Consider the following 22,434-nt stretch of genomic DNA (forward strand, 5'->3'; position numbering starts at 1 on the left):
TTTTTCAAAGACTGCATTCATTTTTAAAACAACCATAACCTTTATTTTATCAATAAATGTTTTAAAAACATTACGTAGATTATCAAATAATGATAATCTAAAATATACTATTTACACACGACCATTACATAATGGTTTACAATAGAAATATATTACATCGACATATGTTTCTTGAATGCAGTTTTTACACAATATCATACAAACATGGACTGCAAATCTTGTCCTTATTTTAGTATGCAACATCGGAAGCTTTTAGTATTCACCTGAGAATAACTGTAACGACCCGGAAATTTCCGACCAAATTTAAACTCTAATCTCTATATGGTTCCGACACGATAAGCAAAAACCCTAAAGTTGACCCGCACTTTTTCGATCGTTCTATACTTATAAGATTAATATTTACATAAATTAAACCTTACCAACTTGATAAGCAATCCAAATTGTTGAGACTTATGTTTTCGAAAAGAGTTTTACACAACGTTTGACCGTCTAGTTTGACCGATGATATCACGAACTATACAATATATGATAATTATACGTTTGTGTATATATACGTATATATACATATTTAACATGATCTAAGAATGTTTTAATATCTCATTTTGTATTAATAACAATAAGTTATAAGTATATTTTGAAACTACTAACTTAAGTTTTCAAAACGATAACCATACGTAACGTTATTTGACTTAAATACTTATGACCTATAATGTTTATACATATATCGTATAAGTAATGTATTTAATCACTTTTAAAGACTTAAATACATAAAACAATATAAGTATATTTACAAAAGATAGCTATATTTGAATCCTCGTTCCGTTTTCTCAAAGATTTCTATACGTATACCTAGGGTATATGTACCCGTATCATACGCAGCTTCTAGATGTATTTACTATTGGTATATACCAATAAAAATCTGCTCCTTAGCAGCCTTAAATGATTAAGAAACATGTGGAACCAACCATTTGTCAAGTAGCATGAATTATTTAGCAAGAAAACAAAGTTAGGTATCTTTTTTTTCCTTTATAACCTAAAAACGTTTTTATGCATGCACACCATTTCTTCACCCCATTTTCTCATACTTACACTCCCATTTCTCTCTCAAAATACTCTTAACTTCATACTTGATCATCTCCAAGCATTTTCCCCATCATTTAGCTTCAAAAACAACACTTAAACCTCATAAGAAAACCTTACAAAAATACTTCAAGAAATCCTTCCAAGAACACAAACTTACTTCCAATCTTTCATTCAATTCCATCACCCTTTTGGTTCTAGCTTTTTACTCCTCTTTTACAGCAACCTTGTCCAAGGAACTTGAGGTAGTAACTATGTTCATAACTTTATTCGATTCATATATATATAGCTATCATATTTTGTGGTATACAATTTTAACAACAAGAACATAGTTTGAAAGTTTTCAAACTTGTTTGCAAACTAAATAGATCCTTCTAACTTAACTTTTAAAATACTTCAAGACCTGTAATATAAATTAAATATATGCTAATTTAACAAGGTATAACTTGGTTTTTCAAAGAATACCTTAAAAACTGTTTTTACGACGTCGGAGTGCAACCGGGGACTGTTTTGGGTTGGATAATTAAAAACCATTTTAAACTTTGAATTGGAGGTTTATTTTCTGGAAAAATGATTTTTACTATGAATATGATAACACATAAAAATTTCATGATTTAATTCAAAGTATAAGTATCTTTAGAAAAATAATCATTTAAGGTTGTTTACATAAAGGGAAATGTTTAACTTCATAAGTTTCACTAAAGTTTCACCTATTCCGTGTGATTTTGAATACAAACTAAGGTATTTATAGTTCATAGTCTTAAAGAGGGACTCGATCCAAGGAGATGGCAAGTTGAATCAACGAAAACGGAGTTGTAACGAAGAAACTATGACCGAAACAAAATCGGATATCCAAGACTAGTTTAGCCACGAAAATAATTGGGAAAAATTAAATAAATTACATCTTTCTAAGATAACATGATATTTTATATATATGTACTTATAATTCAATTTTATATGGTTCAGGATCACCCGTAAACAATACGAGAAGATTAATCATAAGATCCCATGATTGTACGCAACATGTCATTTGACAACACCGGTACTTTATGTACGCAACACGTCATTTGACAACACCGGTACCGTGGGTCAAGATTAATCTCGACCAATACATATACGATGGGGTTTTATTTATTTCGTTGGGGGTTTATTAAACACCTAAAAATGAACCATTAAAATTGAATTACTAACAACAAACTGCTAACTACGGACTAAGGAATTATTAAAAGTATTAAAAGTATAACAAGTATATATATGTGACGTTTGTTTAAAAAGAAAAGGTATTGATATATTATATATGGATAGGTTTGTGATATCAACCGGAGACCAAGTCAAAATATATATATCTTCAAGACGAATGTGAGTATATAGTCCCACTTTTAAACTCTAAATATTTCGGGATGAGAATACATGTATTTTATGTTTTACGATATGGACACAAGTAACTGAAAAATATATTCTACGTTGAGTTGTACCACTGGCATACTTCCCTGTAGCTTGGTAACTAATATTTACAGCGGTATTGTAAACGCGAATCCTGTTGATAGATCTATCGGGCCTGACAACCCCAACCGAACTGGACGACCAGTATTCAACGGTTGCACAGTACTTCGTTTTGTGACTACACTTGGTACGGTGTAGTAAGATTTCATATTAAAGGGAATATGCGACGTGATTGAATGTTAAGTATGGTTACCAAGTGCTCAACCACTTAGAATATTTTTATGAAAATGTTTATATATGAAATCTTGTGGTCTATATATATATATATCGTTGCCGGCATTAAACCTATATCTCACCAACTTTATGTTGACATTTTAAAGCATGTTATTCTCAGGTATGAATTAAGTCTTCCGTTGTGCATTAGCTCGTACTAAGGATACTACTTGAGGCTATTAAGGACTTATATCATAAGGCGTTGCATTTGAGTCATTGAAGTTCATAGAGACTATTATTAAGTAAATGGCGGTTTAGATCATTTGAATATTATGAAATGTCAGGCGATTATGTCAATTCTGGATGTAACTATAGATTGCCTTTTAAGAATAAATGCATCGTTTGTAAGATGTATCATATAGAGGGCAAGTACCTCGCAATGTTATCAACTATTGTAATTCGTTTGTAATCAATATGGACAATGTCCGGATGATTAGTTTCGGATCCTTTCAGTTGGTATCAGAGCGTTGGTCTTAGCGAACCAGGCCTTGCATTAGTGTGTCTAACTAGTAGTTGTTAGGATACATTAAGTGAGTCTGGACTTTGACCGTGTCTGCCTGTCAAAAGTTTTGCTTATCAATCCTAGTCGGAAATCATCTGCTTATCATCCTTAGGGAACTGCCTGCTTATCATTCTTAAGTCTAGACACGTCTTACTGCATTTAGTGCATCGATAGTGTATAGACAAAATTCATATCCTAGCGTATCTGTTACTATAGACATTGCCTGACGTATTTCAAAGATTCTCCGTAATTCATGGGATTTTGATATTATATATACATATGTAAATTATGTATTGAAGAGTACCAAACCCAACTCCTATAATCTATTCCAAACCAAAAATTCATTTCTCCGACCATACAAGATGGATTCTTCATCCAGCTCAAATTCCTCCGACTTCGATAGCTTCGCCGATATGGATTTCCATTCGAGCTCCGAGAACAGCGTTACCGGAATGGATCAACCAATTTCCCATCATCTATTCTGGATGAATTGGGGATGGGTTCGTAATATACTAAATTTCTGGAGGCAAGAAGAAGGTGATCCATTCCATCCACCAAATTGTCCTCTTAACGATGAACCTGAAGCACTTACCGGCGAACCTATTCGAAACACCATTTTCTCGCTCATTTCTAGAGTATCTCGTCATGACTACATACTATCCCATATTTCGAATCTTGTTCATTCGCTCGTTCCAACTGTCAATCATCCTGGTATAATAGAAGAAGTCAACGAGCTTCGCGCTCGGGTAGTGGCTTTAGAAAATACGGTGCGAAGGTTACAAACACCAGCAGCAGCACCAGCAGCATAATCTGTATCACTATCAACAACGCCGATAGTACTCTTGTCACCCCCAAAATCTCAACATCTCAAACTGTATCTCGGATATCAACACCACATACCTCAAAAACCTCATCGGAACTTCGAGTATGATCTTCGTTCTATATATCGTTCTACATCGATTATCTTCGCTTTACGTATCATTTTACCTCATTTATCTTCGTTCGACCTGGCAATTATGTAATCTCTAATGCTTTAGAAGTTATGTAATCTAGTATTAACGATAAATCAAATGAGTTTAATACTTCATTGACTCATTGAATCTATGATTACATCTGAAGAAAATATATATGCAAGTATATTTTTATAAAGATTGTAATTAAAAATTCTTTCGTACAAACTGTTAATGATGAAAATATTTTAACGGGTGGGTAGTACCCGAGGAATATTTAGAATTCACATTAATAAGTTACTTTGTACATTCTCTAAATCTGATTCAATGGTCATTTACTATCCTACTTACAACTACCGATATACGTATCCGTTCACCACAGAATAACCATTTCTATTCAAATTTCATATTTGGATTTTGATCTATCAGAATCCAACAAGTGGCATAATGAAGAAAACATTGGACAAAAATAAAAAGTGTTAGAAACAAACGAATTAATTAATTGAAATTGTGATAGGATTTCACGCTAACTGTTCCGGCTAACTGTTCCCAGTTAACTGATTAACATTTAATTTATCGCAATTTACATTCTCGCAATTTTATTTATCATCATTTAATTTCTGTTATTTACTTTTACGCACTTTAAATAACGGGACACGTATGCAAGGTTTCGACTTATCATATCGACCCATCTATATATATATTTCGGAACAACCGTAGACACTCTATATGTGAAGGCGGGAGTTGGCTATACAGGGTCGGAGTTGATTTCAAAATATATATATACTTTGAGTTGTGATCGACACCGAGACCGGTATACGGGTCACGATACGTATTATTTAATTCGAATATTATATATTAAATTATATATGAATCATTGAACCATCGGACTATTGGACTGCTAACTTTGGACAATTAAAATGAATTAAATTAAAATATTGATTATAACATATGAAACTAAATAATTCTTCAAGTTTGCCACTTGATTTCATCCTAAACCTCATTTGTACTTCGACAATTATAATCCTCGTTCAAATCTTTTCATGATTCTTGAAAACACTTCAATCTAGAAGTTGAACCAGCCGCACCTCGTTTACGGAAGAAAGATTTATGCATACAGTTATACACCTGAAACTTTCAAAACCGAAGTTATCGTTAAAACTTATCCGCGTCAAATTCCTTATCATTCATTGGCAAAAACAACCTTACATTTCTCTTTTCAATTTAAGTCAATTTTATCACAGCTCCACTTTGATTTCTCAGTAGGACCACTCTTATTATAACCTCGATATATATACCTTGTCCTTTCACCATTGTTACCGGAGAACCTTTCATATTCCACGACATCATGTACCAGCAGCTTGTCATCTTTTTGGCAGAATCCGCAATTAGTATTTTAAAAATCTCGCAAAACTTCTCAGTCATACCTATAACATCTATTCCTAAGGATTTCATACTCCGAAGGTGAAGTTTCTGAAAAATACCCTGAATTATGAAGTAGTTCTTTAAATGCTGATGAAGCAGCGAAAATTGTAAACGATTTTAAACAGTCAAAAGTTTGATGATGAAGCACGGTGTGTCGATAAAACTCAGAAAAAGAGAAGAGTTGGAACTGGAAAACGGTTTGAGCAAAGTATGAAAGAGGTTGTGGATAAATAACAAGAACTGAATCTGCTTTCAAAGGATTCAAACGATTCAGTGCCTGCTGAAACCATTAGTAAAAACCCTACCCCTTATTCTAAACCTCTCCCGATGATATTCTTCATCATCATCTTATCTTAGATATTATAAGATATCTTCATATCATTCGTTATACATATTTTTCATATTTCTGGAGATATTTTCACAACTATTCCTATCTGCGATCATTTATCTCTCCGTAACATCTGCGTTACAATATAAAAGAAACTGTGTTAATTTCTAAATTCTGAAACCTCCAAGATTAAAATATAAATGATTTGAAGTAGTGTTGGGAACTGATGCATGAATTAGTATAATATAATGAAACTTGATCAACTTCATTATATTACAGTAAGTCATGTTAAGTTTTTAATGGAATGTGATGATTCACAGTACCGTCATCATGTGCCATGTTACACGGCTCTTACATTCTATCAAGTCTCCAAACATATTAGAATGTATCACCTTGATAGTTCTATTTTTCTGGAATATTCAAGTAATTTAACGAATCAAGATCGTGCCATTACAATTTCATTCTAAAACCAATAGCTAGGTTCATTCCAAATTTCCTACCTACGAATTTTGGACCATTGTTCGCTTGGCTCGAGGACGGGAAGAAGAAACGAAGGGACAAAACCTCATAATAGAAATAGGAACATAAACCACAGCAAATAAGAGAGAGCATTAACTGTGGATGACAATGATTTTAAGGGACGGGAGTAGGAACATCGAAATATAAGGGAAGGTATAAAACCTAACAACAATCCCGAAACTACAAACCGTGCATATCAATACGTATTGCAACGTAAAGGCACGGGAGAATTAAAAACATTATAATTCCAATAAAAGGATAAAAGAGAATAGATTCTTCTGGTGATAGATGAAAAAGAAGAATGAAAGATATGAAAGTTAGAAATATAACAAGGATTAGAATGGGATGGAGCATATTAGCGAATGTCTTAAAGTAGTAACTAAAGAGAAAGAATAGAAGATGTGGGAAGAAAGAAAGGGAAGGAGGTAAATTTATAGTGAAATATTCGACAAAGAAATCAAAACAGATTGCCGCGTTAAATCAAAGAAGATCCTGATCACCGCAAAACTAAATCTTATTACAAAAGATTTTCTTTAAAACCCTTAAATCCCGGAATTCGATCATAATCACGTCATCGGTTACAACAATTCTATATTTACTCATTTCACTCTTTTGTGATAGCTTCGCTCGTGCGTCTCACATAACCGAATCGTTTTATCTAAATCTTTCAATAATGATAAAATTTCATTATTACCTCATATTCGTCATGAAAACATTCCTATTGTTATTTATGACAACCTCTACCAAATTTCGAGGACGAAATTTCTTTAACGGATGGATACTGTAACGACCCGGAAATTTCCGACCAAATTTAAACTCTAATCTCTATATGGTTCCGACACGATAAGAAAAAACCCTAAAGTTGACCCGCACTTTTTCGATCGTTCTATACTTATAAGATTAATATTTACATAAATTAAACCTTACCAACTTGATAAGCAATCCAAATTGTTGAGACTTATGTTTTCAAAAAGAGTTTTACACAACGTTTGACCATCTAGTTTGACCGATGATATCACGAACTATACAATATATGATAATTATACGTTTGTGTATATATACGTATATATACATATTTAACATGATCTAAGAATGTTTTAATATCTCATTTTGTATTAATAACAATAAGTTATAAGTATATTTTGAAACTACTAACTTAAGTTTTCAAAACGATAACCATACGTAACGTTATTTGACTTAAATACTTATGACCTATAATGTTTATACATATATCGTATAAGTAATGTATTTAATCACTTTTAAAGACTTAAATACATAAAACAATATAAGTATATTTACAAAAGATAGCTATATTTGAATCCTCGTTCCGTTTTCTCAAAGATTTCTATACGTATACCTAGGGTATATGTACCCGTATCATACGCAGCTTCTAGATGTATTTACTATTGGTATATACCAATAAAAATCTGCTCCTTAGCAGCCTTAAATGATTAAGAAACATGTGGAACCAACTATTTGTCAAGTAGCATGAATTATTTAGCAAGAAAACAAAGTTAGGTATCTTTTTTTTCCTTTATAACCTAAAAACGTTTTTATGCATGCACACCATTTCTTCACCCCATTTTCTCATACTTACACTCCCATTTCTCTCTCAAAATACTCTTAACTTCATACTTGATCATCTCCAAGCATTTTCCCCATCATTTAGCTTCAAAAACAACACTTAAACCTCATAAGAAAACCTTACAAAAATACTTCAAGAAATCCTTCCAAGAACACAAACTTACTTCCAATCTTTCATTCAATTCCATCACCCTTTTGGTTCTAGCTTTTTACTCCTATTTTACAGCAACCTTGTCCAAGGAACTTGAGGTAGTAACTATGTTCATAACTTTATTCGATTCATATATATATAGCTATCATATTTTGTGGTATACAATTTTAACAACAAGAACATAGTTTGAAAGTTTTCAAACTTGTTTGCAAACTAAATAGATCCTTCTAACTTAACTTTTAAAATACTTCAAGACCTGTAATATAAATTAAATATATGCTAATTTAACAAGGTATAACTTGGTTTTTCAAAGAATACCTTAAAAACTGTTTTTACGACGTCGGAGTGCAACCGGGGACTGTTTTGGGTTGGATAATTAAAAACCATTTTAAACTTTGAATTGGAGGTTTATTTTCTGGAAAAATGATTTTTACTATGAATATGATAACACATAAAAATTTCATGATTTAATTCAAAGTATAAGTATCTTTAGAAAAATAATCATTTAAGGTTGTTTACATAAAGGGAAATGTTTAACTTCATAAGTTTCACTAAAGTTTCACCTATGCCGTGTGATTTTGAATACAAACTAAGGTATTTATAGTTCATAGTCTTAAATAGGGACTCGATCCAAGGAGATGGCAAGTTGAATCAACGAAAACGGAGTTGTAACGAAGAAACTATGACCGAAACAAAATCGGATATCCAAGACTAGTTTAGCCACGAAAATAATTGGGAAAAATTAAATAAATTACATCTTTCTAAGATAACATGATATTTTATATATATGTACTTATAATTCAATTTTATATGGTTCAGGATCACCCGTAAACAATACGAGAAGATTAATCATAAGATCCCATGATTGTACGCAACACGTCATTTGACAACACCGGTACTTTATGTACGCAACACGTCATTTGACAATACCGGTACCGTGGGTCAAGATTAATCTCGACCAATACATATACGATGGGGTTTTATTTATTTCGTTGGGGGTTTATTAAACACCTAAAAATGAACCATTAAAATTGAATTACTAACAACAAACTGCTAACTACGGACTAAGGAATTATTAAAAGTATTAAAAGTATAACAAGTATATATATGTGACGTTTGTTTAAAAAGAAAAGGTATTGATATATTATATATGGATAGGTTTGTGATATCAACCGGAGACCAAGTCAAAATATATATATCTTCAAGACGAATGTGAGTATATAGTCCCACTTTTAAACTCTAAATATTTCGGGATGAGAATACATGTATTTTATGTTTTACGATATGGACACAAGTAACTGAAAAATATATTCTACGTTGAGTTGTACCACTGGCATACTTCCCTGTAGCTTGGTAACTAATATTTACAGCGGTATTGTAAACGCGAATCCTGTTGATAGATCTATCGGGCCTGACAACCCCAACCGGACTGGATGACCAGTATTCAACGGTTGCACAGTACTTCGTTTTGTGACTACACTTGGTACGGTGTAGTAAGATTTCATATTAAAGGGAATATGCGACGTGATTGAATGTTAAGTATGGTTACCAAGTGCTCAATCACTTAGAATATTTTTATGAAAATGTTCATATATGAAATCTTGTGGTCTATATATATATATATATCGTTGCCGGCATTAAACCTATATCTCACCAACTTTATGTTGACATTTTAAAGCATGTTATTCTCAGGTATGAATTAAGTCTTCCGCTGTGCATTAGCTCGTACTAAGGATACTACTTGAGGCTATTAAGGACTTATATCATAAGGCGTTGCATTCGAGTCATTGAAGTTCATAGAGACTATTATTAAGTAAATGGCGGTTTAGATCATTTGAATATTATGAAATGTCAGGCGATTATGTCAATTCTGGATGTAACTATAGATTGCCTTTTAAGAATAAATGCAACGTTTGTAAGATGTATCATATAGAGGGCAAGTACCTCGCAATGTTATCAACTATTGTAATTCGTTTGTAATCAATATGGACAATGTCCGGATGATTAGTTTCGGATCCTTTCAATAAACATGCTTTAAACGTCAACAAAAATGTTGGTGAGTTATAGGTTTAACCTATATATATCAAATCGTAACAATAGACTACAAGATTTCATATTTCAATACACATTCCATACATAGAGATAAAAATTATTCATATGGTGAACACCTGGTAACTGACATTAACAAGATGCATATATAAGAATATCCCCATCATTCCGGGAAACCCTTCGGATATGATATAAATTTCGAAGTACTAAAGCATCCGGTACTTTGGATGGGGTTTGTTAGGCCCAATAGATCTATCTTTAGGATTCACGTCAATTAGGGTGTCTGTTCTCTAATTCTTAGATTACCAGACTTAATAAAAAGGGGCATATTCGATTTTGATAATTCAACCATAGAATGTAGTTTCCCGTACTTGTGTCTATTTTGTAAATCATTTATAAAACCTGCATGTATTCTCATCTCAAAAATATTAGATTTTGAAAGTGAGACTATAACTCACTTTCACAGATATTTCCTTCCTCGAAAATAAGACTTGGCCATGGATCGATTCACGAACCTATAAAAATATGTACATATATATCAAAGTATGATCAAAATACAATTACAACCATTTTTATTATGTTTTAAAGATTTGAGTGTATTAAGTCAGTTGTCCTCGTTAGTAACCTACAACTAGTTGTCCACAGTTAGATGTACAGAAATAAATCGATATATATATTATCTTGAATCAATCCACGACCCAGTGTATACATGTCTCAGGCTAGATCACAACTCAAAGTATATTTATTTTTGGAATCAACCTCAACTCTGTATAGCTAACTCCAACATTACTGCATATAGAGTGTCTATGGTTGTTCCAAATAATATATATACATGTGTCGATATGACATGTCAAAACATTTGCATACGTGTCTATGGTATCCCAAGATTATATAATATATTATAATACATGTATAATACAATATAAGTTAGCTAGGATATGATTTATATAGATTTGTTAAATATTTCCCGTAGCTAAAAAGATCAAAAATATCCAATCTTGTTTTACCCATAACTTCTTCATTTTAAATCCATTTTGAGTGAATCAAATTGCTATGGTTTCATAATGAACTCTATTTTATGAATCAAAACAGAAAAAGTATAGGTTTATAGTCGGAAATATAAGTTACAAGTCATTTTTTAAAGGTAGTCATTTCAGTCGAAAGAACGACGTCTAGATGACCATTTTAGAAAACATACTTCCACTTTGAGTTTAACCTTGATTTTTAGATATAGTTTCATGTTCATATAAAAAAATCATTTTCCCAGAAGAACAACTTTTAAATCAAAGTTTATCATAGTTTTTAATTATCCAAACCAAAACAGCCCCCGATTTCACTACGACGGCGTATATCCGATTTTATGGTGTTCATCGTGTTTTCAGGTTTTAAATCATTAAGTTAGCATATCATATAGATATAGAACATGTGTTTAGTTGATTTTAAAAGTCAAGTTAGAAGGATTAACTTTTGTTTGCGAACAAGTTTAGAATTAACTAAACTATGTTCTAGTGATTACAAGTTTAAACCTTCGAATAAGATAGCTTTATATGTATGAATCGAATGTTGTTATCAACATCATTACTACCTCAAGTTTTCTGGATAAAACTACTAGAAATGAAAAAAATGGATCTAGCTTCAAAGGATCCTTGGATGGCTTGAAAGTTCTTGAAACAGAATCATGACACGAAAACAGTTCAAGTAAGATTTTCACTCGAAATAAGGTTGTTATAGTTGTAGAAATTGAATCAAAGTTTGAATATGAATATTACCTTGAATTAGAAAGATAACCTACTATAAATAACAAAGGTTCCTTGATCTTAGATGATTACTTGGAATGGATTAGAAAGCTTGGAAGTAGACTTGCAAACTTGGAAGTATTCTTGATTTTTTATGAAACTATACTTATGGAATTTATGAAGAACACTTAGAACTTGAAGATGGAACTTGAGAGAGATAAATTAGATGAATAAAATTTAAGAATGAAAGTGTTTGTAGGTGTTTTTGGTCATTGGTATATGGATTAGATATAAAGGATATGTAATTTTATTTTCATGTAAATAAGTCATGAATGATTACTCATATTTTTGTAATTTTATGAGATATTTCATGCTAGTTTCCAAATGATGGTTCCCACATGTGTTAGGTGACTCACATAGGCTGCTAAGAGCTGATCATTGGAGTGTATATACCAATAGTACATACATCTAAAAGCTGTGTATTGTACGAGTACGAATACAGGTGCATACGAGTAGAATTGTTGATGAAACTGAACGAGGATGTAATTGTAAGTATTTTTGTTAAATAGAAGTATTTTGATAAGTGTCTTGAAGTCTTTCAAAAGTTTATGAATACATATTAAAACACTACATGTATATACATTTTAACTGAGTCGTTAAGTCATCGTTAGTCGTTACATGTAAATGTTGTTTTGAAACCTTTAGGTTAACGATCTTGTTAAATGTTGTTAACCCATTGTTTATTATATCAAATGAGATGTTAAATTGTTACATTATCATGATATTATGATATATAATATATCTTAGTATGATATATATATATATATATATATATATATATATATATATATATATATATATATATATATAGTTAAATGTCGTTACAACGATAATCGTTACATATATGTCTCGTTTCAAAATCATTAAGTTAGTAGTCTTATTTTTACATATGTAGTTCATTGTTAATACACTTAATGATATATTTACTTATCATTTAACATAATTAACCAAGTGTATCAATATCTTAATATGATTCATATGTACCTAGTAAGACGTTGTTATAACGATAATCGTTATATATATTGTTTTCGAGTTTCTTAATTTAATAGTCTCATTTTTATGTATATAACTCATTGTTAAAATACCTAATGAGATTCTTAGTTATAATAAAATCATGTTAACTATATATATAACCATATATATGTCATCGTATAGTTTTTACAAGTTTTAACGTTCGTGAATCACCGGTCAACTTGGGTGGTCAATTGTCTATATGAAACCTATTTCAATTAATCAAGTCTTAATAAGTTTGATTGCTTAACACGTTGGAAACATTTAGTCATGTAAATATCAATCTCAATTAATATATATAAACATGGAAAAGTTTGGGTCACTACACTATATATATATTTCGGAACAACCATAGGCACTCTATATGCAAATGCTGGAGTTAGCTATACAGGGTTGAGGTTGATTCCAAAATATATGTATAGTTTGAGTTGTGATCGAGCCTGAGATATGTATACACTGGGTCGTGGATTGATTCAAGATATATATATATATATATATATATATATATATATATATATATATATATATATATATATATTAAATTTTTCATGTACGATTAATTGTGGACTACTAACGTTGGACTGCTAACTGGACAACTTAAATCATCAACACGTAATAAAGAAAATGTTGTGAATATATTTCGATCATACTTTGATATATATATGTATATATTGTTATAGGTTCATGAATCAACCCGTGGACAAGTCTAATTCTCGACGAATTGATAATCGGTGAAAGTGAGTTATAGTACCACTTTTAAAATTCTAATATTTTTGGGATGAGAATACATGCAGTTTTATAAATGTTTTATGAAATAGACACAAGTAATTGAAACTACATTATATGGTTAAATGTTCGAAGCCGAATATGCCCCTTTTAAACTTGGTAGCCTAAGAATTAGGAAACATACACCCTAATTGACGCGAATCCTAAAGATAGATCAATTAGGCCTAACAACCCCATCTGTTGTAGCGGATGCTTTAGTACTTTGATGTTGTTTTATATCATGTCCGACGGATGTCCCGGAATGATAAGGGATATTCTAGACACGTTCTGTTAATGTCGGTTACCAGGTGTTCACCATATGAATGATTTTGGTCTCTATGTATGGGACGTATGTTTATGAGAAATGGAAATATGAAATCTTGTGGTCTATTAATTACAATTTGATATATATAGATTAAACCTATAACTCACCAACATTTTTGTTGACGTTTTAAGCATGTTTATTCTCAGGTGATTATTAAGAGCTTCTGATGTTGCATACTAAAATAAGGACAAGATTTGGAGTCCATGCTTGTATGATATTGTGTAAAAACTGCATTCAAGAAACTTATTTCTATGTAACATATTTTTATTGTAAACCATTGTGTAATGGTCGTGTGTAAACGGAATATTTTAGATTATCATTATTTGATAATCTACGTAATGATTTTTAAACCTTTATTGATGAAATAAAGGTTATGGTTATTTTAAAAATGAATGCAGTCTTTGAAAAATGTCTCATATAGAGGTCAAAACCTCGCGATGAAATCAATTAATATGGAACGTTTATAATCAATATGAACGGGATATTTCAGTTGGTATCCGAGCGTTGGTCTTAGAGAACCATAATTTTGCATTAGTGTGTCTTATCGAGTTTGTTAAGATGCATTAGTGAGTCTGAACTTCGACCGTGCCTTTCGTTAAAAATGATTGCTTAACAAATTTTGTTGGAAACTATATATTTTAAACATGTAAATATTATGTGAAATATTAATCTATTAACGTGTTTGATATTGTGTGATAGATGTCTACCTCTAGTAAAAATCTCATCGACTCACCTAATAATAATGAAGAGTCGAATATATATTGGGAAGATTCACAAATTTCCGAGGAAGAGGAGGAACCGGAAGAGGAGGAACCGGAGGAGGAGGAACCGGAAGAGGAGGAACCGGAAGAAGAAGAGGTTCTGGCGGAGGAAACATTAATACCCACAGTAAAACGGTTAAATAAAAGAAAATTCTCAACCAACGGACCGAGGTTAATAATGGTCAATGGTGTTTCCGCCAAAGAAGCAAAATATTGGGAAGATTAACAATTTTCTGACGAATCGGATCCCGATGGGGATTCCGATGATGTTATAGAAATTACCCCAACTCAATTTAATAAGGCAAAAGAGAATAATAAGGGAAAGGGCATCATAATAGAGAAATCTGATTCCAACCCCGATGAACTTTATATGTATCATCAACACCCGTATTTCTTAAGTTGTAACAATAACCCGGTAACCTCTAAACCACCAGGTTTTTCTAAACCATTATGGAAAACGACGGCTCGTATAAGGAGAACATCATATATCCCTAGAAAATTAGCAAAACGAACCAAGTCCGAAGAAGAAGAAACGAGTGAGTCGGAATAAAAAGTTATAATCATGCGATGTAATATATGTAAAATAGTGTGCTTGTGCTTTTATGATATACGTAAAATTTGCTTGTATTGTTTGTTAAGAATCTTCTATGAATCTAACCCTCATCTATTTTACAGTATAAAAACACAAAATGGATGTTAAGGATAGGCGACCAAATATTTTAGAAGACCTACCCGAAGACATGATTAAGGAAATCTTGTCTAAAGTCGGTCAGAATTCGTCAGCACAATTATTTACGACGAAATTAGTGTGTAGAAAATTTGAAGAACGTTCCAAGTATGCCTTAGTTTATAAAAGGCTTTCGTTTGAAAGATGGGGTATATCACATTGGGGAAACCATAAGTTACGCCGTGTTTACTTTAAAGCATATAATGCGGGGAACCCAAATACAATTTTACGCTACGGGTTAAGAACTTATTTTGACTCAACGTATCCGAACATAGGACTACATGCTTTAGAAAGAGCTTCTAATATGCAACTTAAAGAAGCATGTTATGCTTACGGGTTAGTGATGTTCGCTTCTCACCAAAGTGAGAAAAAGAACATCGGATTACAACTGTTAAATAAAACATTCCCACAAGTGACGAATTCGATAGTTGGGGTGAGAAATAAGGTTTTTAGGTTGTTACGAGACTGTTGGACATTACGTAACCCTCGTCCTTTTGATGACGTTACAACATTTTGTCTTGCTAACGGTCACAACGGTTATGTTTCACAAGACCAAGGATGGGAAGTAGTCTTAGTAAAACCAGAATGCATGACTTGTTTCTGGATGTATGAATTACGTGTCTTTATTGCCTTTGCTGAACGCCTTGCGCATTAACTAGAATTATCTTCGCAACTACTTTGTATCAAATTTTTTATGTGCTATATTTCATGCTATATGTAAAATAACGGTATTGTAAGTTTGCAAAATATTGTATAAAAGTTTGAATATGAAATATTTTTTGTGATTAGTTTTTCATATAGAATTGTAGTAGTTGAAATGGTATATTAGCTACTAAGTATGAACTTAACGGGTAGGTACTACCCGAATTAAAAGTTATAAAAGCTAATATGAAGAAAGAGCTTTTATAAATAAGTTCATATTATGCTACATACTATTGACTACTCTTGATATTCTATATGATTAACTCATTTCTTTTGGCTATTTTTGAAAGAAATGGCACCAACTACTCGACACACCATGACTATGAGCGAAGAAGAATTCCGTACCTTTCTTGCTGCGAACATAGCCGCAGTGCAGGCTGCAATGCAGAATAATAATAATAACTCTGAATCCAGCAATGGAACAAACGCCACAAGAACTTGTGGAGGATGCTCCTACAAAGAATTCACTGCCTACAAACCGCTGGAATTCGATGGAACCGAGGGTCCAATCGGATTAAAACGGTGGACTGAGAAGGTCGAATCGGTGTTTGCCATAAGTAAGTGTGCTGAAGAAGACAAAGTAAAGTACGCTACGCATACCTTCATAGGTGCTGCGTTAACATGGTGGAACACCTATCTTGAGCAGGTGGGACAAGATGCTGCTTACGCACTACCGCGGTCAGCATTCAAGCACTTGATAAACGAAAAGTACCGTCCCAGAAATGAGGTCAATAAGCTCAAGGCGGAGCTTAGAGGATTACAAACGCAAGGTTTCGACATTACCACGTACGAACGAAGATTCACAGAGTTGTGCTTGTTGTGTCCAAGAGCGTTCGAGGATGAAGAAGAAAAGATCGACGCGTTTGTGAAAGGGTTACCAGAGAGGATCCAGGAAGATGTGAGTACAAATGAGCCCAGCTCTATACAAAAGGCAAGTCGAATGGCTCACAAGCTCATAAATCAGACCGAAGGAAGAATGAAAAAGCAAGCGGCCGAAGAGGTCAACACGAAATAATTCAAGAGAAAGTGGAAGGAAACCAGTGACATGGGTCACCAATACAACAACAATCACAACCACAATTGCAACAACTATTCCAACAACTGCAACATCAATCGCAACAACAACAATCGCAATCCCAACAACAATAACTTCAACAAACGTCCCAACAACAATAACAACCACAACGATCCCAACAACAATCTCAATAACAACAATGGCAACAGAAACCAGAAACAGAAATGCCAAAGGTGTGATGGGTACCATCAAAATGGGTTCTGCACGACATTTTGCACCAATTGTAAAAGAAATGGTCATGGTTGGAAGAAGTGTGAGGTCTACGGACCACAGAATAACAAAATTAAAAGAATAAATAATGTCGGAACAAATAGCGCCACCATTGTTTGTTATGGATGTGGAAAGCCGGGTCATTTCAGTAGAACATGCCCTAACCAAGGAAATACTAATGGGCAAGGTCACGGAAGATCCTTCAATATTAATGCGGCAGAAGCTCAGGAAGACCCAGAGCTTGTTACGAGTACGTTTCTTATTGACGATAAACCTGCTTATGTTTTATTTGATTCGGGTGTGAATAAAAGCTATATGAGTAGAGATTTTTGTGCCAAATTAGGTGGTCCATTAACGCCTTTGGATAATAGATTTTTACTCGAATTAGCAAATGGTAATTTAATTACAGCAGATAAAATATGTCAGAATCGAAAAATTAAACTGGTTGGCGAAATATTTAAGGTTAATTTGATACCAGTAGAGTTAGGGAGTTTTGATATAATAATTGGCATGGACTGGTTGAGAAAGGAGAGGGCAGAAGTCGTATGTTACGAAAATGCGATTCGCATTATGCGCGAAGAAGGGAAACCCTTAATGGTGTACGGAGAAAAGAGCAACGCGAAGCTAAACCTTATTAGTAATTTGAAGGCACAAAAACTAATAAGAAAAGGTTGCTATGCCATTTTAGCACATGTCGAGAAGGTGCAAACTGAAGAAAAGAACATCAATGATGTTCCCATCGCAAAATAATTTCCCGACATATTTCCGAAAGAATTACCGAGACTACCTCCACACCGATCTGTTAAATTTCAAATAGATCTTGTACCAGGAGCTGCACCAATAGCTTGTGCTCCATACAGACTCGAACCCAGCAAAATGAAGGAACTCCAAAGCCAATTACAAGAACTTTTGGAGCGTGGTTTCATTCAACCAAGCACATCACCATGGGGAGCACCGGTGTTGTTTGTCAAGAAGAAGGATGGTTCGTTCAGATTATGTATCGATTACAGAGAATTGAACAAGCTTACCATCAAGAATCGTTATCCACTACCGAGAATCGACGATTTATTTGATCAACTACAAGGCTCATCGGTTTATTCAAAGATTGATTTATGTTACGGGTATCATCAAATGCAGGTGAAGGAAGATGATATTCCGAAGACTGCTTTCAAAACATGTTACGGTCATTACGAGTTTATGATTATGCCGTTTGGGTTGACTAACGCACCAGCTGTGTTCATGGACCTTATGAACCAAGTGTGTAGACCATACCTTGACAAGTTTGTCATTGTTTTCATTGATGACATACTTATTTACTCAAAGAATGATCAAGAGCACGAAGAACATTTGAGAAAAGTGCTAGAGTTGTTGAGGAAAGAAAAACTGTACGCTAAGTTTTCAAAGTGTGCATTTTGGTTGGGAGAAGTTCAAGTCCTTGGTCACATAGTGAACAAAGAAGGTATTAAGGTAGATCCGGCAAAGATTGAAACCGTTTAAAAGTGGGAAACCCCGAAAACTCCGAAGCATATACGCCAATTTTTAGGATTGGCTGGTTACTACAGAAGATTCATCCAAGATTTTTCCAAAATAGCAAAATCCTTGACTGCATTAACGCATAAAGGGAAGAAATTTGAATGGAAAGATGAACAAGAGAAAGCGTTTCAATTGTTGAAGAAAAAGCTAACTACAGCACCCATATTGTCATTGCTTGAAGGGAATGATGATTTTGTGATATATTGTGACGCCTAAAACCAAGGTCTTGGTTGTGTATTAATGCAACGAACGATGGTAATTGCTTATGCGTCTAGATAATTGAAGATTCACGAGCAGAATTATACAACGCATGATTTGGAATTAGGCGCGGTTGTTTTTGCATTAAAGACTTGGAGGCACTACTTATATGGAGTCAAAAGTATTATATATATACTGACCACAAAAGTCTCCAACATATATTTAATCAGAAGCAACTGAATATGAGACAGCGCAGGTGGATTGAATTGTTGAATGATTACGATTTTGAGATTCGATATCACCCGGGGAAGGCGAACGTGGTAGCTGACGCTCTGAGTAGAAAGGACAGAGAACCTATACGGGTAAAAGCTATGAATATAATTATTCGTACTAACCTTACTACTCAAATAAAAGAGGCGCAACAGAGAGTTGTAAAAGAAGGGAATTTGAAGAATGAAATACCCAAAGGATCGGAGAAACACCTTAATATTCGAGAAGATGGAACCCGATATAGGGCTGAAAGAATTTGGGTACCAAAGTTTGGAAATGTGAGAGAAATGGTACTTAAGGAAGCACATAAAACCAGATATTCAATACATCTCGGAGCGAGGAAGATGTACAAGGACCTTAAGAAACATTTCTGGTGGCCGGGTATGAAAGCCGATATTGCGAGATATGTAGGAGAATGTTTGACGTGTTCTAAGGTCAAAGCTAAACATCAGAAACCATCAGGTCTACTTCAACAACCCGAAATCCCGGAATGGAAATGGGAAAACATTACCATGGATTTCATTACTAAATTTCCAAGGACTACAAGTGGTTATGATACTATTTGGGTAATAGTCGATCGTCGCACCAAATCAGCACATTTTCTGCCAATGAGGGAAGATGACAAAATGGAGAAGTTGGCGCGATTATACTTGAAAGAAGTCGTCTCCAGACATGGAATACCCGTCTCTATTATCTCTGATAGGGATGGCAGATTTGTTTCAAGGTTCTGGCAGACGTTACAACAAGCATTAGGGACTCGTCTAGACATGAGTACTGCCTATCATCTACAAACTGATGGGCAGAGCGAAAGGATGATACAAACGCTTGAAGACATGCTATGAGCGTGTGTTATTGATTTCGAAAATAGTTGGGATCGACATCTACCGTTAGCAGAATATTCCTACAACAACAGTTATCATTCGAGTATTGAGATGGCACCGTTTGAGGCACTTTATGGTAGAAAGTGCAGGTCTCCGATTTGTTGGAGTGAAGTGGGGGATAGACAAATTACGGGTCCAGAAATTATTCAAGAAACTACCGAGATAAACATTCAACTTCAACAACGATTGAAAGCCGCCCAAAGTCGACAAAAGAGTTACGCGGACCTTAAAAGAAAAAGAGATAGAATTTGAAATTGGAGAGATGGTCATGCTTAAAATTTCACCTTGGAAAGGTGTTGTTCGATTTGGTAAACAGGGAAAACTAAATCCAAGGTACATTGGGCCATTCAAGATTATTGATCGTGTCGGACCAGTAGCTTACCGACTTGAGTTACCACAATAACTCGCGGCTGTACATAACACTTTCCACGTCTCGAATTTAAAGAAATGTTTTGCTAAAGAAGATCTCACTATTCTGTTAGACGAAATCCTAATCAACGAAAAACTTCAATTTATTGAAGAACCCGTCGAAATAATGGATCGAGAAGTTAAAAGACTTAAGCAAAATAATATACCAATCGTTAAGGTTCGATGGAATGCTCGCAGAGGACCCGAGTTCACTTGGGAACATGAAGATCATATGAAGAAGAAATACCCGCACTTATTTTCAGAAGATGCATCAACACCTCCGACTGCTTAAAATTTCGGGACGAAATTTATTTAACGGGTAGGTACTGTAGTGACCCGAACTTTTTCGAACTTTTCCAAGATTATATATTAAATGAAAACTATGTTTGCAACGATTAAATATTTCCAACATGTTAAGTAATCAAACTTGTTAAGACTTGGTTAAATGAAACAAAAATTATGTAAATGTTTGACCACCCAGTTTGAACAATGATTCACGAATGTTATAATTTGTATATGACATGATGATATATATATGGATATATATATATATATATATATATATATATATATATATATATATATATATATATATATATATATATATGTTTAACATGATATAATGATAATCAAGTATCTCATTAAGTATATTAACAATGAGTTATATACACAAAAATGAGACTATTGACGTAAGAAATTCGAAACGATATATATAACGATTATCGTTATAACAACATCTTATTAAATATATATATGAATCATATTAAGATATTGTTACACTATATTTGACATGATAAAATGATAATTAAATATATCATTAAGTGTGTTAACAATGAACTACATAAGTAAGAACAAGACTACTAACTCAAGGATTTCGAAACGAGACATATACGTAACGATTATAATAAATAATGGATTAACAACATTAAATGAGATCATTAACTTAAAGGTTTCAAAACAACACTTACATGTAACGACTATCGATGACTAAACGACTTCATTAAAATGTATATACATGTAATGTATTTAAATGTATTTGAACACTTTTGAAAGACTTTAAGACACATATCAAAGTACTTCCAGTTAACAAAAATACTTACAATTACATTCTCATTTAGTTTCATCAACAATTCTACTCGTATGTACCCGTATATGTACTCGTACAATACACAGCTTCTAGATGTATTTACTATTGGTATATACACATAAAAATCTGCTCTTAGCAGCCCATGTGAGTTACCTAACCATGTGGGAACCATCATTTGGCAACTAGCATGAATGATTACACAAAATTACAAACTAATGGTGACTATATGACAAGCACCATAATCACGTTTTTGTTACTCATACATACACTTTCATTTTTCAATTTTTATGCATCAAATTACTCTCTCTCAAACTCTCTCTCATTGTTCTAAGTGTTCTTCATCATCTTCATCAAAAACTAGCTCAATCTAGCTCATAAATC

This window comes from Rutidosis leptorrhynchoides, chromosome 3, assembly GCF_046630445.1.
Source record: "Rutidosis leptorrhynchoides isolate AG116_Rl617_1_P2 chromosome 3, CSIRO_AGI_Rlap_v1, whole genome shotgun sequence".
NCBI classification, from domain to species: domain Eukaryota; kingdom Viridiplantae; phylum Streptophyta; class Magnoliopsida; order Asterales; family Asteraceae; genus Rutidosis; species Rutidosis leptorrhynchoides.